The following is a 21,877-nucleotide window of genomic DNA, read 5'->3' on the forward strand; positions in this document are numbered from 1 at the left end:
AATATTTGTTAAAAGTTATTTAATAGTGTTAATTCTGTGAATTAATTTATATATGATGGTTATTCATTTTATTGTTAATTGTCATTGGCTAATTGTTAATTGATTAATATTTTACATTATTGGAGGTGACGTTTATAGGGAAAAATGGTGGGAGGTGAATACGTTTTTATTAATTAATTAATTTTAATTATATTGCAGGAGTGGGTATACTAAGTTATTCCCGTATGCTATTCAACACTTTCCCTACTATTACACTTGTTGGTGTTGGAATAGTAAATTATTCTCACCCGCTATGCAACATTTTCCCCACTTTTACACTCATTGGAGTGGGTATAGTAATTTTTACGTGCGAGTATCAAGAGGGAGAGAGAGGACCAGATAGCTAGTCCAGATCCCCGGTTTATATGTCAATAAATCAAAAAGAGACTAGCTAGGAATGGGGATAGCATGACATTAATATTATAACCATCATGGTGACTCAGTATTGTTTTGTCAATTGGTGGTGGCACCTGTTGGGTGTCTTTAGAAAGCCCTCACCCACCAACCTAGTTGGTGGCATGCTTCATCATCGGGCCCACCCAGTGACACCTAGCGTGTCCCGGGTGTGCTACGACGACTGATTACAGCGGAGCAGGTATGTCACTGTGTGTGCGGTGAAGGGTGATAAGTTCGTGAGTTTAAAATGGCTTGGCGGGGGTCCCAGAGGGTGAGGACACTTTATTAAATGGGCCTCCGTCAGCGGTTACAAATAAGGCTGTGGGACGTTAGAGGCGGGTTACGACCTCCTACGTCCTTAGTGTGTCAACATGTTTCAGCCAGTGCCTTATCAATATTCTGGCTTTCTTCAGGACAAATAAAATGTGTGTGTAGTTAAAATTAGGGGGTGTGTAGTGTAGTCTATGTGTCTACATGCCCTAAAGTGTATCTAACTGTGAGAGGGGGATTCCCTTCTTAAGATCACCTGTACAAATAACATGAAATGACAAAGACAAAACATACATGGGAGAAAAGAGTCACTAGGAGATATTTATCATCAGTTATGACAGTCGGCTAAATAGCAATGGGGTGCAGGCTATAAGCGGCTCAAGTGTAATGGTACTGGTGGTACCATTATGGTGAAAGATCGCACTAGAACTTCGTGGGTGAAGTGGTTAAAAAAGCGGTATATTATACAACAATGGTGAAAAGAGTGAAAAGGTTTGAGGCGCAAGGTCCATTTCTTACGCTAGTTTTAGGTTGGTTAAGCTTCAAGGTTATTGAAGTGGCAAGGGGTTGGCCCTATGTGGGAGACAAAGGTAGGACCACTTGGTTTAGGAGACCTGTTGGAAAAAGCTGGAGAGGTAGCGCTTACCCATTGTAGAGATGGTAGATCAGCATACTCACAGGATTTCTGGCCAGCACCGGCGTTGGACCTGTTGTGCCTCCTTCGCAGAACCGGTAGGGAATGACTGGTGTTGCCGGTTTTTATACTGATACTGATTGGATAAGTGAGGGCACCTGGAGAAGGAAGGAATGGTGGAAAGACTCGAAATCTCGAGTCATAATCGCGCTCAGGTGTGTGCCGGTTGCTTCGCGCTAGTGCCCGATGTAGTGGGCACTCTCTGCGCATGCGCGGTTCGTATGGGGAGTAGAGCGCATGCGCGGCCGGTCAGTGTTACCGTGCATGCGTCTAGCGAGAGCGTTGGTACTAACGCATAGCGCCGGTGACTGGCGCGTGCGTACTGACGCGTAGTGCCGGTGAAGGGCGCGTGCGTTTAGGCATTGTTCCTTCGTTCTGGGCATGTGTGGCATAATTAAAGTGTTGAAAGTTAAGATGCCAGGCTATCAAAAGACTGGTAATGCCAAGGGGGTTCAAGGTAGAGGGGCGCAAAAATAACCACTATTCTGTGCTCAAAGGTGGTAATGTCTAGGGGGTTCAAGGCAAAGGGGCGCTAATCTACCCACTATTCAGTGCTAATAGGTGGAGATGCCTGGCTGATCTGAAAGGCTGATTGTCTCAAGGGGGTGCATTATAGATGGAAAAAAGGGGCGCAAAACTACCCAATATTCAGGAGTGTAAGGCTCGGGCAGTGCTCATAAGAGCAGGCAACCTTAAGTTCATAAGTAGGTCAAGGAATTCCAGGGGATGGCATCGTTCAGACCATCTGTAGCTGTGGACAGACGGTATATCCATCTTTGCTCTTTGTTTAGCAGTTTTTTGTCATTATTGATGGGGCTTTCAGGGATTTGCTCAATGACTGTCCAAGTAAAGTCATTGGGTGTGTGACAGTGGGTGATGAAATGGTTAGTCAATTTGCTGATGTTTTTCTTGCATCGCATCGTACTGCGATGTTCAGTTATCCTGGTTCTGACTTTGCGCGTGGTCATGCCCACATATCTGAGGCCACACGTGCATGTGAGTAAGTAAATCACATTCCGTGAATTACAATTGGTGTGGCTCCTTTGGGACCAGATTTTATTGGCTTCCAGGGTCAGAGTTTTAGTGTGGGATGTAAGGTGGCAAACACTGCAGTCGTTGCAGGGGTAGTGTCCTGTTACTTTGGGCATTTCCCATGCGTTGAGTATAGTGTTCTCAGTTGGTTTTGGTGGTGGTTTAGGTCGGGTGCTGACTAGTTGGTCTCGCAGGTTGTGGCACCTTTTGTAAGCAAACCTTGGTAGTTCCCATTTCCTTTGTCCTGAATTAATGATTCTCCAATGTTTTTTGATGATTTTTGCAACCTCATTGGAGGCAGTATTGTAAGTGGTGACACAAGTTGTGGGTTGTTCCTCATCTTCTTTGGTGATGTCTTCAAGTAGAGCTTCACGGTTTTGGTTTCTGGCCCTCTTCTGGGTTTTCTTGATGATAGCCTTTGGGTAACGGCGGTTTTCTAGTCTGGTGGCTAGGTCCGCTGATTGTGATTTATAATCATTCACATTCGAACAGTTTCTTCTGATCCGAAGGAACTGGCCAAAGGGTAAGTTTTCTTTAAGAGGACGGGGTGGAAGCTGGTGTAGTGAAGCAATGAGTTCCTCGCTGTAGGTTTGTAGTAAGTGGTGGTTGCTAGGGTTCCACCTTTGGCTGTTATTTCCAGGTCTAGAAAAGGGAGTTGATGGTTGCTGGCTGTGCTGGTGAAATTGAGATATGGGTCTCTGCTGTTGAGCCAGTTTAGGAAGTTATACAGTTCAAGCCGTGAGCCTTGCCAGATGACCAGTATATCGTCGATATACCTATGCCATTTCAGTATATGGTGTCTGAACGGATTGGATTCCACAGCGATGTTGGTGCTTTCGAAGTGGTGTACATATAGTCCAGCCACACTTGGCGCGAAAACACTGCCCATGGAAGTTCCATTCGTTTGCAGGTAGAAGGTGCCATCGTACTCGAAATAGTTTTCTTTGAGGGCGAGGGCTGCACATGCCAGTACGAAGCTCCTCGGTGTATGGTAAGGCCAGGGGGATTCTTCCAGGATGTCATGCAGTACCTGCAGGGTGGCATCTTGTGGGAGACTGGTGTACAGGCTTTCCACATCCAGTCCTACCAATAATTGGGTATCGGGATCAAAGGTGATGTTGTTGATTACTTGTAACAGGTGTTTGGTGTCCTTAATGTAGGTGGGGGTTTTCTGTACCAGAGGGTTCAGAAAGAAGTCACAGTATCTAGAGAGTGGCTCTAGTACGGAATTGATACCCGATACAATCGGTCTGCCAGGGGGAGGGATCACCCCTTTGTGTACCTTGGGTACTGTGTAGAAGTATGGCGTTCTGGTGTGCTCAGGGCAAAGGTATTCGGCCTCCTGCTTAGAGATGTGTTCCTCTTCTGCTGCCCTTTTGACAAGGGTATGTACAGTCGTGCGCAGCCGTTCTGTTGGGTCTTGCTCAAGTCTGCGGTAATTCCGGTTGTCGCTGTGTAGTCTGCGACATTCTGTATCGTAGTCTGTTTTGTCCAGTAGTACGATGCCTCCCCCTTTGTCTGCTGGTTTGATTACTAGTGTGGGGTTGTTTTGGAGGCGTTGTATGGTTTGTCTGTCCTCCCATGACAGGTTGTTGTAGTGGTTGGTTGGATTGAGGTTCTCAATGTCATGGTATACTGCCTGTTCAAAAGTGGTGATCTCTGCAGGGATGGTGGAGGGTGGAGGGACGAAGGTGGATTTGACTCTGAGACCTGTGATATTAGGGTTCTCGTCAGTTTGGGTAGAGTCGGGGGTTGACTTTTCAAATAAAGACTTTAATTTCAGTTTTCTAAAGAATTGTGCTAATTCCGCATGTAATTTAAATTTGTCAAGTCTGGTAGTTGGCACGAATGACAAACCCCTTTCCAAGACTGACTGTTCCTTTGTGGATAATGGGGTACTGGATAGGTTGAATACCAGTGACGGTTGGGTGGTAGGGTTAGCTACTTGCTCGTTCCTGGTGTTGCCTCTTTTGTCTTCTGACGTGTGTTGGAACTCACAGGGTTTTCTTCTTCTGCCCAGTGTACCTGTGCGTTGTTGTGCTGGGTTGATCTTCTGCGGCCCCGTGTCCTGTGGCCCCGTCCTAAAAAAGGAAAGTTGGTGCCCTGGTTGCCTGCAAAAAGCGGCATAGGTCCTTGGGGGTGCATGTTGGGGAAACCAAAGTAGGGATTCTGCATGTGGCCTAAGTTTGGTGGGAAACCATAAAATTGGTTTGGTTGTCCTCCTTGCCAGTTGTTAGGCCAACGTTGTCCTCTACGTCCTCTTCCTCCCCGTTTTTGTGATCCACTACTGGAGTCACTGGAGACGGAACTGTCATCACCTGAGGAGTTGGGTATATTAGTCTTCTTGAAAGGCGGGGTGTAGTTCTCCTCTGAGTATGGGTATACTTTAGCATAGGAGAACTTTTTGAGATCTTTTTCAAATTTTTTGAATTTAGCCTGGGTCAAGTAGTCCTTGTACTCATTTATCTCTCTGTTCTGGTCATCAAGTTTTTTCTTGAATGATGTAATAGTGGCTTTGAAGTGTCTTTCTGTTTCTTCGATTTCAATGGATAGTGTATCTGACAGGCGTTTGGCTGTTTTTAGGATAAGTATCATCCAGTCCCTGGTGCAGTGCCAAGCGATCTGGGCCCAGTCCTTCCTGAACGTGGGGTCATCAAGGAAGATCCTGGGTGCGTTGGATACTAGAAGCCCCCTTGGAGCCGAGTTAGTTCTGAGGTATTGGGCCAGGATTGTCCCATGGAGGATGGTGCGTATCCTGTTGCGCTTTTTCTCTGTTAAGGTCTCCCAATCAGTGGTCTGTGCGATAGTGCTAGAGATATTAAAATCCGTTTGGAATGACGGGTCAGATAGTATATCTGCAAAGTCACTCTCAGAGAAGGTCAAGCCATGGTTTTCGGCCATGGTCGTGTATTCTCTCACAGCTGCGCGCTGCCAATAAGTGCGAGTATCAAGAGGGAGAGAGAGGACCAGATAGCTAGTCCAGATCCCCGGTTTATATGTCAATAAATCAAAAAGAGACTAGCTAGGAATGGGGATAGCATGACATTAATATTATAACCATCATGGTGACCCAGTATTGTTTTTTCAATTGGTGGTGGCACCTGTTGGGTGTCTTTAGAAAGCCCTCACCCACCAACCTAGTTGGTGGCATGCTTCATCATCGGGCCCACCCAGTGACACCTAGCGTGTCCCGGGTGTGCTACGACGCCTGATTACAGCGGAGCAGGTATGTCACTGTGTGTGCGGTGAAGGGTGATAAGTTCGTGAGTTTAAAACGGCTTGGCGGGGGTCCCAGAGGGTGAGGACACTTTATTAAATGGGCCTCCGTCAGCGGTTAAAAATAAGGCTGTGGGACGTTAGAGGCGGGTTACGACCTCCTACGTCCTTAGTGTGTCAACATGTTTCAACCAGTGCCTTATCAATATTCTGGCTTTCTTCAGGACAAATAAAATGTGTGTGTAGTTAAAATTAGGGGGTGTGTAGTGTAGTCTATGTGTCTACACGCCCTAAAGTGTATCTAACTGTGAGAGGGGGATCCCCTTCTCAAGATCACCTGTACAAATAACATGAAATGACAAAGACAAAACATACATGGGAGAAAAGAGTCACTAGGAGATATTTATCATCAGTTATGACAGCCGGCTAAATAGCGATGGGGTGCAGGCTATAAGCGGCTCAAGTGTAATGGTACTGGTGGTACCATTATGGTGAAAGATCGCACTAGAACTTCGTGGGTGAAGTGGTTAAAAAAGCGGTATATTATACAACAATGGTGAAAAGAGTGAAAAGGTTTGAGGCGCAAGGTCCATTTCTTACGCTAGTTTTAGGTTGGTTAAGCTTCAAGGTTATTGAAGTGGCAAGGAGTTGGCCCTATGTGGGAGACAAAGGTAGGACCACTGGGGTTAGGAGACCTGTTGGAAAAAGCTGGAGAGGTAGCGCTTACCCATTGTAGAGATGGTAGATCAGCATACTCACATGATTTCTGGCCAGCACCGGCGTTGGACCTGTTGTGCCTCCTTCGCAGAACCGGTAGGGAATGACTGGTTTTGCCGGTTTTTATACTGATACTGATTGGATAAGTGAGGGCACCTGGAGAAGGAAGGAATGGTGGAAAGACTCGAAGTCTCGAGTCATAATCGCGCTCAGGTGTGTGCCGGTTGCTTCGCGCTAGTGCGCGATGTAGTGGGCACTCTCTGCGCATGCGTGGTTCGTATGGGGAGTAGAGCGCATGCGCGGCCGGTCAGTGTTACGGCGCATGCGTCTCGCGAGAGCGTTGGTACTAACGCATAGCGCCGGTGACTGGCGCGTGCGTACTGACGCGTAGTGCCGGTGATGGGCGCGTGCGTTTAGGCATTGTTCCTTCGTTCTGGGCATGTGTGGCATAATTAAAGTGAGTATGCTGATCTACCATCTCTACAATGGGTAAGCGCTACCTCTCCAGCTTTTTCCAACAGGTCTCCTAACCCCAGTGGTCCTACCTTTGTCTCCCACATAGGGCCAACCCCTTGCCACTTCAATAACCTTGAAGCTTAACCAACCTAAAACTAGCCTAAGAAATGGACCTTGCGCCTCAAACCTTTTCACTCTTTTCACCATTGTTGTATAATATACCGCTTTTTTAACCACTTCACCCACGAAGTTCTAGTGCGATCTTTCACCATAATGGTACCACCAGTACCATTACACTTGAGCCGCTTATAGCCTGCACCCCATTGCTATTTAGCCGGCTGTCATAACTGATGATAAATATCTCCTAGTGACTCTTTTCTCCCATGTATGTTTTGTCTTTGTCATTTCATGTTATTTGTACAGGTGATCTTGAGAAGGGAATCCCCCTCTCACAGTTAGATACACTTTAGGGCGTGTAGACACATAGACTACACTACACACACCCTAATTTTAACTGCACACACATTTTATTTGTCCTGAAGAAAGCCAGAATATTGATGAGGCACTGGCTGAAACATGTTGACACACTAAGGACGTAGGAGGTCGTAACTCGCCTCTAACGTCCCACAGCCTTATTTTTAACCGCTGACGGAGGCCCATTTAATAAAGTGTCCTCACCCTCTGGGACCCCCGCCAAGCCGTTTTAAACTCACGAACTTATCACCCTTCACCGCACACACAGTGACATACCTGCTCCGCTGTAATCAGGCGTCGTAGCACACCCGGGACACGCTAGGTGTCACTGGGTGGGCCCGATGATGAAGCATGCCACCAACTAGGTTGGTGGGTGAGGGCTTTCTAAAGACACCCAACAGGTGCCACCACCAATTGGCAAAACAATACTGAGTCACCATGATGGTTATAATATTAATGTCATGCTATCCCCATTCCTAGCTAGTCTCTTTTTGATTTATTGACATATAGTAATTTTTACCCACCTACTATCCAACGCTTTCCCTACTGTTGCACTGACTGGAGTGGCAATAGTAATATTTACACTTCTGCTATCCAACACTTTCCATACTGTTTCACTCACTGGAATGGGAATAGTAATTTTTACCCACCCGCTATCCAACACTTTCCCTACTAATACATTCACTGGAGTGGGAATAGTAATTTTTACACTCTCGCTATCCAACATGTTCCCTACTGTTCCACTCACTGGAGTCGAAATAGTAATTTTTACCCACCCGCTATCCAACTCTTTCCCTACTGTTCCACTCACTGGAATGGGAATAGTAATTTTTACCCATCTGCTATCCAACACTTTCCCTACTGTTCCACTCACTGGAGTGGGAATAGTAATTTTTACCCACCCGCTATCCAACACTTTCCCTACAGTTCCATTCACTGGAGTGGGAATAGTAATTTTTACACTCCCGCTATCCAACACTTTCTCTACAGTTCCACTCACTGGAGCGGGAATAGTAATTTTTACACTCCCTCTATTCAGCACTTTCCCTACTGTTCCACTCACTGGAGTGGGAATAGTAATTTGTACTCTCCTGCTATCCTACACTTTCCCTACTTTTCCACTCACTGGAGTGGGAATAGTAATTTTTACTCTCCTGCCTGCTATCCAACACTTTCCCTACTGTTCCGCTCACTGGAGTGAGAATAGTAATTTTTACCCACTTGCTATCCAACACTTTCCTACTGTTCCATTCACTGGAATGGGAATAGCAATTTTTACACTCCCGCTATCCAACACTTCTCTACTGTTACACTCACTGGAGTGAGAATAGTAATTTTTACATTCCTGCTATCCAACACTTTCCCTACTATTAAACTTGATGGAGTGGGAATAGTAATTTTATATCTTATGCTATGAAACGTTTTCACAATTTTTATATTTAATGTAGTGAAAAATAGTATTTTTAAAAAAAGTTTATTTTAATATTTTAATTTATTATATTTGAAATATTTTTATATTTATATTATGTTTATATATATATATATATATATATATATAATTATATTTTAAATTAATGTCTTTAACATTTTGTAATTACAAATAAATAATTATCTTTAAATATTATTAAGTTAATATATATAAAAAATAAAAATTTATGTTTACTTTTTGGGGGGGATGAAATATATTATTTATAAATTTTAATATTTTTTAAAATTAATTTTAAGTATGTTTTACCTAATTATATTTAATATCTAATTAATGTAATATTAATTTAAGCCATTTAAAAATTCGATATTTTAGTAAACTATATTTTTAACAGCTATATTTTGGAATCGATATTTTGGCACTTACCTGTTTGTGGGTAGGTAGATTATATTTCGTATGTTGATATTCTGGCATCGATATTGTTTCAGTCGATATTATGTCCCTCGATATTCTGTTACTGATCCCTTTTTAGTACCCATGACCTAGGTACAAGTGGTACCATTTACTAGGGACTTACAGGAGTGCTAAAGGTCTTGTCAATTGGGAAACAATTGAACGGTTACCTTGTATTAGGGAAAGAACAGCACACATAGAAAGAGCAACAAATGAGAAGAAATAAAAGTATGTCTCCTGGTTGCTCCACTTTAACGCCTTCATAGAAAGGCGTTAGTCTTTAGCCGCTACCTCAGATTTACTAATCCTTGTAAATCTGGGGCAGTGTCAAAAAATCGTGGGTGTTGCGTGGGAACACCAACAGCAACACCCATGACACGCCTCTTTGACGCAAGGTACTGCTTGAAAGAGGGCCCTATTGGCAAGGTTGTGTAAAGCCACGCAAAGTGGCTTTGTGTGGCCTTGTATATATATACCAGCACAGAACGCCACCAGAGCATCAAAAAGCTGACCCTCTGTGTCCTTCTCCCACATCTGGTTCGGGTAAGTTCTTTCCGTTCCTCCTTCAAGGCTCCAAACTGTCTAGAGGTGACATAAGGCAGGACAGGCCTGGTGCCAGGTTCCTTGAGTTTGTCAGAGACTTCTACTTTTAAGTAGAAGCGGGGCTGGGCAGAACTCCTCCCCTTTCATCCTGTCAGCATGGCCCATTACGTCCACATCCAAGCCCCTTTTGTGTCACTGTCTGTAAGCAATACACAAACCCCAACAGCAGAGCCCTTCACAGTCATGTGACCGAGGATACTGGCAAAAGTTACAAATGGTTGGATCTTGAGTTGCTCCTGTCTGATGATTGGCTTTCGCATGAGAGAGTCACAGACGTGTAGAAGTGAGTGATGGTTTGAGATTTTGGGGGATTCAGCCAGTCCCAGAACAGAGAGAGTTTCATCCCTAGAGTGGATCACATTCATCGCACTATCAAAGACAAATATCAAGCGGAACAGGGTGGCCCCATCTATATTTGACCCCCTTCTGTCGGAGGAAAGCTGTGGTTGTTTGGAGGTAGCGTTGGCGGTGGAGAGTGGGGGGTGAGAGATGTTGATACAGTCATACTTTTGTGCCCTCGAACTGGATGGAGCCTTGATCATGGAATGTTGCCGTAAAGGCTACATTTTGGCAGAATTGGTGGATGCAGGTGGCCTACTCATCTGTGCGTTCAATTTCCCATTATGCAACTTGGCCTACTCCATGAAATAAAACATTAATATCTAGCCAGTCCTAGTTAGATCATGGAAATCAGAGCTCAAAGCAAGCATTTTCTTTCAATAATATATTTGTTTATTATAAGCATGTGGTAGAGAAAACCATCTAAAAATGATGAATTCATATGATGTGAGGTGAAAAGAAATACATTTTGCAGTAAACAGCACATTTAAAGAAGATGTCAAGTTTTGCAGGTTAATTATACCGTTAAGTCAGCATCTAAAGAAAAACATTCATCGTTCCTGAAAGGACAGGAAATAATGATTTTCAGACCTACTAGTGAAAGAACGATAAAAATAGGTGATTTCAAAAAAAATAAACAGCATTTTTTATATGTCACGTTTAATTAAAAAATTCATTTTTCTATAACCACAAAATGAACACGCATTTCCTACGTTAACATTAACCCACATATCTATATTATTATTAGGCTAAATGTACATCAACTTCCACAGTAGTCAGGAAGGGTTGTATGACAGAACAACGCGGGCTATTACCACGCGTGCCATTACAACGCTGTTTTTAAAACGCAAGTCGTTACAACGACTTGCGCTGTAAGCGCTGGATAGTGGAATATTTACTTTTCTATTCCAACTCCAGCCCACGTTACAGTAGGGAAGGTGTTGAATAGAAAATTAAACTATTCCCTATCCAACAGCGCCCTCGAGCGCAAGTTGTTGTAACGACTCGCGTTGTAAAAGCAGCGTAGTAATGGCAGCGCGTGGTAATGTCCGCGTTGTAAAGGCTGCTCACCTCAGGAAGACACCCTGTCACAAGCCAAACTCGCAATAGAGATATCGAAGAAGAAAGATGGCAGGTTACACAAAGGCTGTAATGGAGCCCTAGTAGGGTCCCACAAAGAGGAGGCATTGATGGGAAGGAAAGAGTTGACCCTCATGTGAAGACCCCTCATTTACTCAAAGCAGTAGGTAATCCAGGGACATTCTATAGAGGGATTCAGACCTGGCCTGGAAGACGTGTGGGAGGGTGGGAAAGGGCTTGCCTTCAGCATGCCTTTGGTGCGCCTACAGCGGGGCCATGCTAGCATCAGTTAAAGTATATATCAGCTTCAAAATCCAGTCTTTGGGGGGAGATAGTTGCTGAGGAAACTAGACACTCCTTCGCCTACCACATGCCCCAAAAGAAGGTGAAGCCTCTCGAAGAGAGGGCTAAAGACTAGGAGCAGACCACAGTGTCCTCCATGTTCCTTAAAGCAACTACTAGGAACTTAAAGAAAACGTCAAATAAAATAGACAATAACATCAACAAAGAAGCCACAAATTAAAATAACAATCTAGCACAAATGTGCTTGATAACTAACACGATAACTAAACTAACAGACAGAGACTGGCTGGCACGGGCTACCCAAATCTGCAAAAAAAAAATTAAAGGGCTAAAACAAAAGTTAAAAGGTGTGACAAATATTCTATCCTTTAAAGGTTTAGAATATCAGGGGGTAGAAGTCTTGCATTCTAGGGTTAACTCGAGTTGGACTGGTGTGGAGTAGAATGTGTAGAGACAAGCACACACTCCCTTGTGGTGAATATAATTTCCAACCAACCTTAATCTTTTTTTTTAAACGACTTTTATTAATGAGACAATTGATATGCTCAGTTATTTTATGAGGTTCTATACCACAATAAATGTCTTCTGAGTGCGTATGAACAGCTCTTCCATAACTATAATAGGGCAGTCTTATGAGCTCTGAAAAAGTTACGATACAAAAGGCTAATTCCAGCATTATAGTCTGCAGGCAATGTCTGCTTGCAAGGGTTTGCTTGGCCACAGTTTGATATCGGATACTCTTCTGTTCCAAGTGCTGGTTAGGTGGCTGCATGTGCTGTGTCAATCATGGGCCAGGTGGGGGAACAGGTACAAGAATCCACCCATTGCAACCAATTGTTGTTCTTGCATTTGTCTCCCCAAGCGGGAAGGGTATGCTCAGACGTGAGTCCCATGCTCTCCACACCACTGGAGTCAAGCTATCCTGGCTGAAGACGGCTGATAGCCAGAAACCGGTCCTAGGATGCTTGATTCCGGTCCAGGGAAGACATGGCTTGGCTGTTCGGGCTGGACTGTTCCCATGAGGCACAGGGTCAAGGCTGATTTGCATATGGCCATGTCTTAACTGGGGTGGTGTGGAATGCAAACAAAACGATGGATTTAGGCCTAGATCTCTGTACTGGGGTGAATGTATGACATTGTTCTGCATTCTGTCCATCAATTGTTGTTTTTGCATTTGTCACCCCAGGTGAACTGGCACAGGGTTCTTCAGTTAGGACAAGTTGGTTCGCAATCTTGGATGGGATCTGAGTCTCTCAGAAAGTGTAGCAGCTCAGAATATAGCTCATAGGCTCACATGGACACTGAGCACAGGTGTTGAGGAAGCTGTGCAGGCTTTTACAGACAATGCAGGACGCATGCATGGCAGCTTTATGTGATCATCGGGTAGAGGAAGAGTGTGATGGATGAAGGGTGCCGACATGCCAGTCTCACTTGATCACTGGACACTGGAAAAAGAGCAGAGATTGCGGAGGACAGGCACACTGGCCTCAGAGACAGAAATTCGGAAATCCAGGGTGCCCGGTGCACCAGCCCCATACATTCACTGGGCACAGAAAGAAGTACAGAAATTTAAGAACTAGGCATGCTGGCCTCACATGATGATAAGCCACAGGAAGGTTCTGATGTACTAGTTACAAGATGGAGTGCACCAACCTCCGGGACTGCCAACTAAAGGAACACAGTTCTGGCTGGGCAGCCATGACAGGCTCCAAGTCTTGGAGGGTTCAGTGACTCTAGACTCCTTGTGACAGGAGAATAAATCCTTTACTCAGACTTTGGCTGAAAAAAAACATTGTGATGATCTGTGGCCTTCGCTCATTAATATACAGCAGGCAGTCTATGGAGACACTCTCTTCCATATTTCTTATGTGTTTGAGCGTTCCGTAGCAGAGGTCAGCCGTGCCCAATGAATGCCGGAGCCACTTCGTGTAAGGCTTTGCATTCCCAAAGCTTGCAATACTCAAAATGCACAAGTGGAGTTAAGACAGATACATGTCCCAGAGCACCGGGAGGCTCTTGGGAGACTTGCAATGGATGATAGTCCTATTCTGGATTCATGGAGTAAAAGCTCCTCATGTTTCCAAGCATCCCTTGCTAGCCAATCAAAATACTTAGAGCCTGATGTATCAATGGCTTTTGCCCATTCTGTGTCTGTGGGAAAATGTGTTAGTACCTGATAGCATGTGGCACAGCGGAAAAGTGGTTTTGGCTAAATAAAGCAGAGTGTGTAATTTTACACCAGGAGCTAAATCAGTCTAATAATCTCATTTACCCAAGACTGAATTTAGGCCCATATCAACATTAGGTCCTCCCACAGATCAGAGAGTTGACAGGGATTTGGCAAAGGATCTAGATGAATATTCCCCTCATGACGACCTAGAACAAAGGGAATATTATTCAAACCACACTATATACAACTATATATAAATCTAATTATTTACAATAATCAATAACGATATACTCAGTTTTTCTATTTACTTTGCTTTATCTGTTTTTCTTTGTAAAGTATATGAAAATGGTCAAACAAAGTCACAATATCGAATCTGAATCATCCCACAAGAGAACACAAAAACCAGTAATTCATAATAACATCCCATTTAAGGAGCATGAGTTGAGTGGATAGAATTGGAGATAAAAGTGAATTATAATAAGATAAATGCAAATACAGAATCTCATATGAACCTAAGAAAACTACAGCACAGCATGCTAATAGTTGGAAAGCTAACCCTTCGGCGGAAGTGAAAGCTGGGGCAATCCTTACAAGATATGAGGTGCAAAGTTTAAGGTGTCAACTTACAGACAGCGTCAGCTAAAGGATCACAATAAGGAACAGCTTGCACAAATGCCTCGTCACAGAGAAATCTCCTCTCTCACCTCTCCTAACCAAGCTTAAAAACATGATTATATCACTAATAGTTATACCCTAAAACAGGGGTCTCCAAACCGGTCCTGGAGGGCCGGATCCATTCCAGATTTTTTGGATATCCCCATTGAGATACATGTAGTAATTTTAAAAATCTGGCATGGATCCGGCCCTCCAGGACCGGTTCGGAGACCCCTGCCCTAAAATGTATGAGTCCAGCCCTATTCTTGTTTCAAAATCAATAGCAGCCTTTCTTTACCTGGCTAAAAAGCATTGGGTCACACCCATCCGTCGTTCTTCTCTCTCAAAAGTTCATTGTTTGGTTTCATGCCGTCATCATCGTCCTTCAGCAGAGGAAATCAAATTGTTCTTCTTCCTCGACAGGCGCACTTTCAAACACAAGTCGATACATTTCTAGCACGGTTAGCCACGAACGAATATTTTGCGCCAGGCATTAAGAAGTTTCCGCAGATACTTGAAACACGTAGCAGCCATTTGACAATAAAGAACAAAAGGGTCATCTATAATGAATAGAACACAATTTTCTGCATTTCTACATTTTAAAGCAACATTAACCCTAAATCAGCTTGAAGATTTCTTTCTAAAGAGTGCAGTCTTTCTCTAGGAGAAATAAACTAGATCGGTTATGTGTTCAAAATAAAAGCTCCAATTTCATTATTCATTTCAATCTTGATTAACTAATTAAGAAACATAATTCATTTTGAACTATCATTTCATGTAATTAACATTGTTCAGTGAAAGTGTGTTTCTCTTTTAAAATTTGCACTTGGAAAATCTCATTGTGTTTTATTAATTTTCCATATGGGAATCGTTTATGACATCCTTAAACCCATTGTCATTTTCCCAAGTCTAAATTATCTAGTAACACTTTGTCGGTTAATTTTCAAACTTATTAATGATTTTCACACAATGAGAAGTTTAATCTGAGCAGGTTTTATTTACGGGAAACCCTGCTCTATCATACGTATGAGCCCTAGTTGCCAAGAGAATGGATCTCAACGCACTATCAAAGACTTACTGGAAACAGAGAAGCATTCTGGCTATAATATGAAACATTAACGATTTAAAATTTGATATTTGCATGAGTCACCTTTTCCAAGGATTTGGAACTGTAATTTGTACTTACTCTTTTACAAGCAGAGCAAGAGGAATTCTCAACTTGTACAGACATACTTTATATTACGTTTGTGTCACGTATGGTGTGAAGGTATTGCTAGAGGGAAGGTGAATGTTTGTTGTCAGGAGGAAAAGCACAATACTGTTGTGCATTCATTACGTTACAACTGATGAACTTGTGTCACTTGTGTCACTAAGAATCATTCAGATCACTGACTTCATTTACAAATCACCAAATAAAATTCAGGTTATTTGTTGCGTCTATCATAAAAGTTTAATCGGTACTCCAGCTCTGGGGAGTCATAGAGTTTTTAACGAGCCATAGTATACCGGCTACACAGAGATTGTTACAAGGTATGTCCTATGTCTTATTAAGAATTGGCATTATTTTATGAAATACTGAAAGTTATTTCTTGTTTTAGGTTACAACACTTTCATAGTGGAGGTTGTGTCCAGCTGTAAGATGAGTCAAAGCGAAGATATTCAGGGCAAAATTTATTAAAGGTTTGGTGTCACCCGGGGCCACGCAAGGTGAAAAAGGTGACGCAAAACTTAAAATGAGATTTATCAAGCAACGCAAGGCCGCCTTGCGTGGCACTGCATACCATGATAAATCCAGAGTAACATAAGGCAGATCATACTGCTGTCTTCCATCACTCTGAGGCATTGAGGCATGCCATGGGGTGAGCGTGAGTAATCTCAGGCATCCACCCATGCATTCTGGTCACATTCCCAAATTAACTAACAATGGTAGACCTGGGAATGCATCAGAATTTTACTCCTCCCCACCAGAGGTACAATGAGGAAAAATATATTTATTTCTCCGCTTTGTTTCCTCTTTCTAAGTCACTGCATTCAGCAACACATGTAGAAGGAGGAAGATTGTTCCAACAATGCATCATGGTGCAAGGGGGCCTGCGTTGGTGCTAGGCAGAGAGCAGGAATGCCCTATATACCATTTTAAATATGTGCCTTCACCCTTTCGCGCAGCACAGCAATGCTGCTTGCTGCACTGCGTTGCTTGAATATTTGTTAGATATGCCCCCCAGTGTCTATTTTTCACTAGTATCCATTCCCCTTTGCCGGGGTCCGTTGCTGACAAGCATAATATCCTTTCCATAGGTGTCACGGGATTCAGGCAGGTGTGGAGATTAACACTGCTCCTGTAGGATGTGAAATACAAAATTAGTGCAAACATAACCGCTTACTTCTCTCCCCTCAGGGCAGTCCTCTTTCTGTAATGTTCAGCAGTAGCATTAGTAGAGTTTTCCAGAGTTCTGTAGTTATTCTCTGCCATGAATCAGAGCTTTAGCTTTCACACTAACAATATGGAAATTACACTGCCACTCAACTCTCTAGATATTGCCTCCTATAGCAACTCATATGGGTGCATGGCATGTCGATCCATTTCATCTCTGTGCTTTGCTTCTAGACAGGCCTTAATACATGGTTCCTTTCCATTCTGGTGGACTTTATGGACTCAGCCTCTCATTGCTAACTATTTATATAGCTGGTAGTCATGGTGTTACCGTTGGTGTTAGTGGGGCATTGCTGTTCTGTACTGGTAGGGTATGTAGTTTAATGCTCTCACGTTATCGTTTTCTGCGGAGGTGATCCTTTCAGGTTTTTGTAAAGGTTGGAGATGCTCTGTAGCTGTTCTTTGGTCCTCTTATCACTTACAGTCCTGTGGTTTTGCTTCTTTCGACTGATCAGCACGTTTTTTTCTGGGCTGGAATTATTGCCAACAGTGCCTTTGTCAGTGCTGTGCAAGGAAAGGATGAACTTTGTGTTAGTAGACCGTTATTACAAAATGAAGATATATTTTATCCCTGATCACTAATTCACCACCATTACCCACATCCTTGATGCCCTGGCACCACAAGGCTACAGATTCCAGTACACTGACCTAAGAAAATAGGAGTAGGAGTTATGGTCCCATTCTTCTAATTGTCCTTACGCTCTCCAGCTTCAATGAACCTTCCACACCTTCAAGATCCTATCCTGACATTTCCAATTAAGAGCCACAAAGGCCACCACTTTCCACCATCTGTGGGTTTCCTGTCACCAACCGATCATTCAACTCTGCAGGCAACAGGCCAGATCATGCAGCCAAAACCATACAGCGCACATCTGAAGGCCATGTGCGGCATGTTGTTGGCTTAACTTAAGGTAATAAAATATTACTTTACCTTAAAAAAGCCCTAGATATTTACTGGAAAAAACAAATTTGCAGTAGCATTCCAGTTAGGAATCATAATGATATTTTACTTTACATTACAAAAAGGAAAGGTTAAATGGATGTTACATGGGTAGGTGAAAATGGCAGTTAATACATACCATTTCAAACAAACAAAACCACTTAACTTCACTAGTTACAGTTCTTTAAAGCAACTATAACTTGTGCCCTAAAGTGAATATATACTAGCGCCCTTGCCATGCACTGCTTATGACTTCACAAATTACAATACTCATGACATGTTTTGTGGCAGGCATCATTCATAACATTACTGAAAAGAACTGAACTGACATCATTGCTGACAACGCTGTGCATGGCGGGGGTGCGAGTTGCAGGTACTTTAGGGCATAAGTAATATATATATATATATATATATATATATATATATATATATATATATATATATATATATATATATATATATATATATATATATATATATATATATATATATATATATATATATATATTCACTGAAAAAAACATAGGGTTCAGGGATGGTATAGCTAGAAATTAGCATTTAAAAAACCTTAGAAATTTACTGAAAAAGCCACAGGTTTCATGGACGTTATAGTTAGTTGGACCTTTCACTCATACAAAACCAGAGAAATTGGCTGTTATAGTTAGTTCAGCTAACTATAACTTGCGCCCTGCAATGCACTGCTGAGGACGTCACATATTACATCATTCATGACATGGTCAGTGACATCACAGATGACATCAATGATGACATCCCAAATGACATCACTGATGACATCATCCAGTGACTGTGTGTTTCTGTAAAGTCTAAATAGGTTTTATATATATATATATATGCCATGCTGTATTGAAGAATGAGTTGGTGTATAAGTGTCTGAATGGATGATTTAGTAGGTGCATAACTGACTGTATAAGTGAGTGATTAAATGTGTCTTACTGAATGCATGGGTTAGTGACCCATACAAACATTCACACAGTTTAGTTTGTCAGTTGGGGTGTAAGCAGTTGCATGGGTTGGTGAGTAGCTAAATGAGTGTCTTTATGGGTTATTGATTGGTTGTCTAAGTATCTGTATGGGTGCATGAGTGTCTTTTGTGACTTTGTGCATAGATGTATGAGTGGGCGATTCACTGGGTGTATGGGGTCAAGAGTACATATGTGAAGGGCTGTATGGGTGGGTGAGTGTATGTATGGGTGTGTTGGTGAGTGTTTAGATGTCTCAGTGGTACATATGTGAGTAACTACATATGTGAAAGGCAGTATTTGTGAGTGTTGGAGTATATAAATGACTATATGTGAGAGTGGGTGATTGTGAGTGTGGCTGTTTGGATGAGTGTGTGCTTGTATTAGTTGTTGTATAAGAGTGTAAGTATGTGTTACTATATGTTTGAATAAGTGAGGTGGTGTGTGTAGAACTGTAGAGGTGAGTAAATGGGAGTGTGATTGATTCTTTGCATGACTGACTAGGTATGTGAGTAATTCTATGGATGAGTGGCTGTGTGTGTGTGTCTGTATAGGTATGTGAGTGCATATGATGGTGCCGTATTGATGGTTGACTGCATTTATGAGTGACTGTATGGGTGAATAAGTGGATGTGTGTGTAGACCTAGGAATCAGTGAGTGGGTATGTACTAACTGGTATTGGTGTGTCTATTGTTTCGAAAATGGTAGTTTGTATTTTAGAGTGGGTGTATCAAAGGTTATATTCGGAAATGAGGAGGTGCATCAGATTATCATGTAGATGATGTCATCAGTGATGTCATTTGAGATGTCATCAGTGATGTCACTGACCATGTCATGAATGAGATAATATGTGACGTCATCAGCAGTGCATTGCGGGGGCGCGAGTTATAGTTAGCTGAACTAACTATAACAGCCGAATTTCTCAGATTTTGTTTGAGTGAAATGTCCAACTAACTATAACATCCCTGAAACCTGTGGTTTTTTCAGTGAATTTCTAAGGTTTTTTAAGTGCTAATTTCTAACTATAACGTCTCTGAAACCTATGTTTTTTTGTGAATTTCAAAGGTTTTTTAAATGCTCATTGCTAACTATAACGTCCCTGAAACCTGTGGATTTTTCAGTGAATTTGAAAGGTTTTTTAAATGCTAATTTCTAACTATGCCTACAAAGGTAGGACATGTGCAGAAGGAGGGAGAAAGGCACAGAAAGAAGCAAGAGAAATGCAGAAAGAGGCAACAAAAGTCCAGAAAGACGAAGAAAGGTGCAGAAGCAAGCAAGAGATGTGCACAAAGAACCAACAGAGGAGCAGAAAGAGGCCTGGCTGTAAAGTCATCATGTGCCCCCATCTTTTTGCTGACAGTGGTAACTGACTCTGGCTAACCAGGCCTAGAGCCAGTGCTATGCTAAAAGACACTTAAAATACAGTGAAAACACCTACATACACTAGGGAACACTATGCATTGGGGTACTCCTGTGATTGGCATGACCTCTTCTGTAAGGCCCTAGTACATAATAGGGCAGGAGGATTAAAACTACCTCTAAGTCAGATGTGCAGGAAGATGCTTCTTTAAGTAGTAATCACGTTTGCAGAAAGAGGCAACAAAAGTCCAGAAAGACGAAGAAAGGTGCAGAAACAAGCAAGAGATGTGCACAAAGAACCAACAGAGGAGCAGAAAGAGGCCTGGCTGTAAAGTCATCCTGTGCCCCCATCTTTTTGCTGACGGTGGTAACTGACTCTGACTAACCAGGCCTAGAGCCAGTGCTATGCTAAAAGACACTTAGAATACAGTGAAAACACCTACATACACTAGGGAACATTATGCGTTGGGGTACTCCTGTGATTGGCATGACCTCTTCTGTAAGGCCCTAGTACATAATAGGGCAGGAGGATTAAAACTACCTCTAAGTCAGAGGTGCAGGAATATGCTTCTTTAAGTAGTAGTCACGTTTGTAGAGAGGTGGAGAAAGGGTGCTGGTCCTCCGGCCAGCGCTCAGGAATTCCGCTGCATAGGACATTCGAGGAAGTACCAAGAGGGCATCTTAGCCCCAAAAGTCCCTCTGGAGTAAATTGGACTTCATCCCCCATCTCGTAGTCTGCCAGGAGGCGCATTTGCAGAGTGGTGGAGAAAGGGGGGCATGTCCTCCTTAGACGACTTAGCAATCCTACTGTGTGGAACTTACTATCGGTAACAAGAGGGGTATTTGGCCTCCAACAACAACCTTGGAGGCCAACTACCCCTCCTATTACATTCAGTAAGTGCCATACAGCAGAATTGCTAAGATCTCATAACAGACCACGCCCCCTTTGCCCACCACACTGCAAACGCGCACCCTGACACACTCTTGTATGGGGATTGAATTCCCCTTCGCTGCTGGGGGTCCTTTAGGGACCAACTAGCCTACCTCTTAACTCCAGTAAGCCCCACACAGTGGGATTGCTGAGAGGTGGACTCAGGCCACGTCCCCTTTCTCCACCACTCGGCAAGCGCTACCCCTGATGCGTTGTGGTTTAAGTCCATTGAATACTGAGGGTCTCTGGGGGCAAACTAGCCCACCAGGTACATACAGTACATGCCACACAGATGGGTTGCAGAGAGGTGGTCTGAGGCCACGCCCCTTTTTACACCACTCTGCAAACACGCCTCTTGGCACACTGCTGGTGGGGCGATGAGGTCCTGAATTGCAGCCATACTTCTTGTTATGAAAGGTGAAGTATTTATCTGCTATTTATTCCACTAAAGTTGCCTGACAGGAGTTTTTAATCAGAATGGCCACTCTCTGTTTGCCTTAAATATTCCAAGATCTCTCTCCATGACAAAATACTTAGGGGATATTTCCTTTTAGTATCTGTCATTGTTCTTCCAAATTCTCTGCCTCCCTGATGTTTGATCCTCTTTCTCTATGGATCATTTGCCAACATATGTGCTTATACCTTATCTCAACCCTTACAAATATTTCTCCCCTGTGCTTCCCACCCAGTGCTTCCCACCCAGTGCCATCTCCCTCTCATCTCACCTAGCTGTGTCAAGATTGCTCCCAAACCTCCTTGGGGAACCTCCCTTCTTTCTTTTCAGGTATTCCGATTAAACCCTTTTCAGCCTCTCCCTCCTCTAGTGAGAAGTTTACTCCTGGTGCACTTTGGTCTGTTTGACTAAATTCTCCACCTCGCCCGACTCTCTCAAGCTGTGCATTTTAATGTTT

This window comes from Lissotriton vulgaris, chromosome 4_1 (assembly GCF_964263255.1).
Source record: "Lissotriton vulgaris chromosome 4_1, aLisVul1.2, whole genome shotgun sequence".
Taxonomy (NCBI): domain Eukaryota; kingdom Metazoa; phylum Chordata; class Amphibia; order Caudata; family Salamandridae; genus Lissotriton; species Lissotriton vulgaris.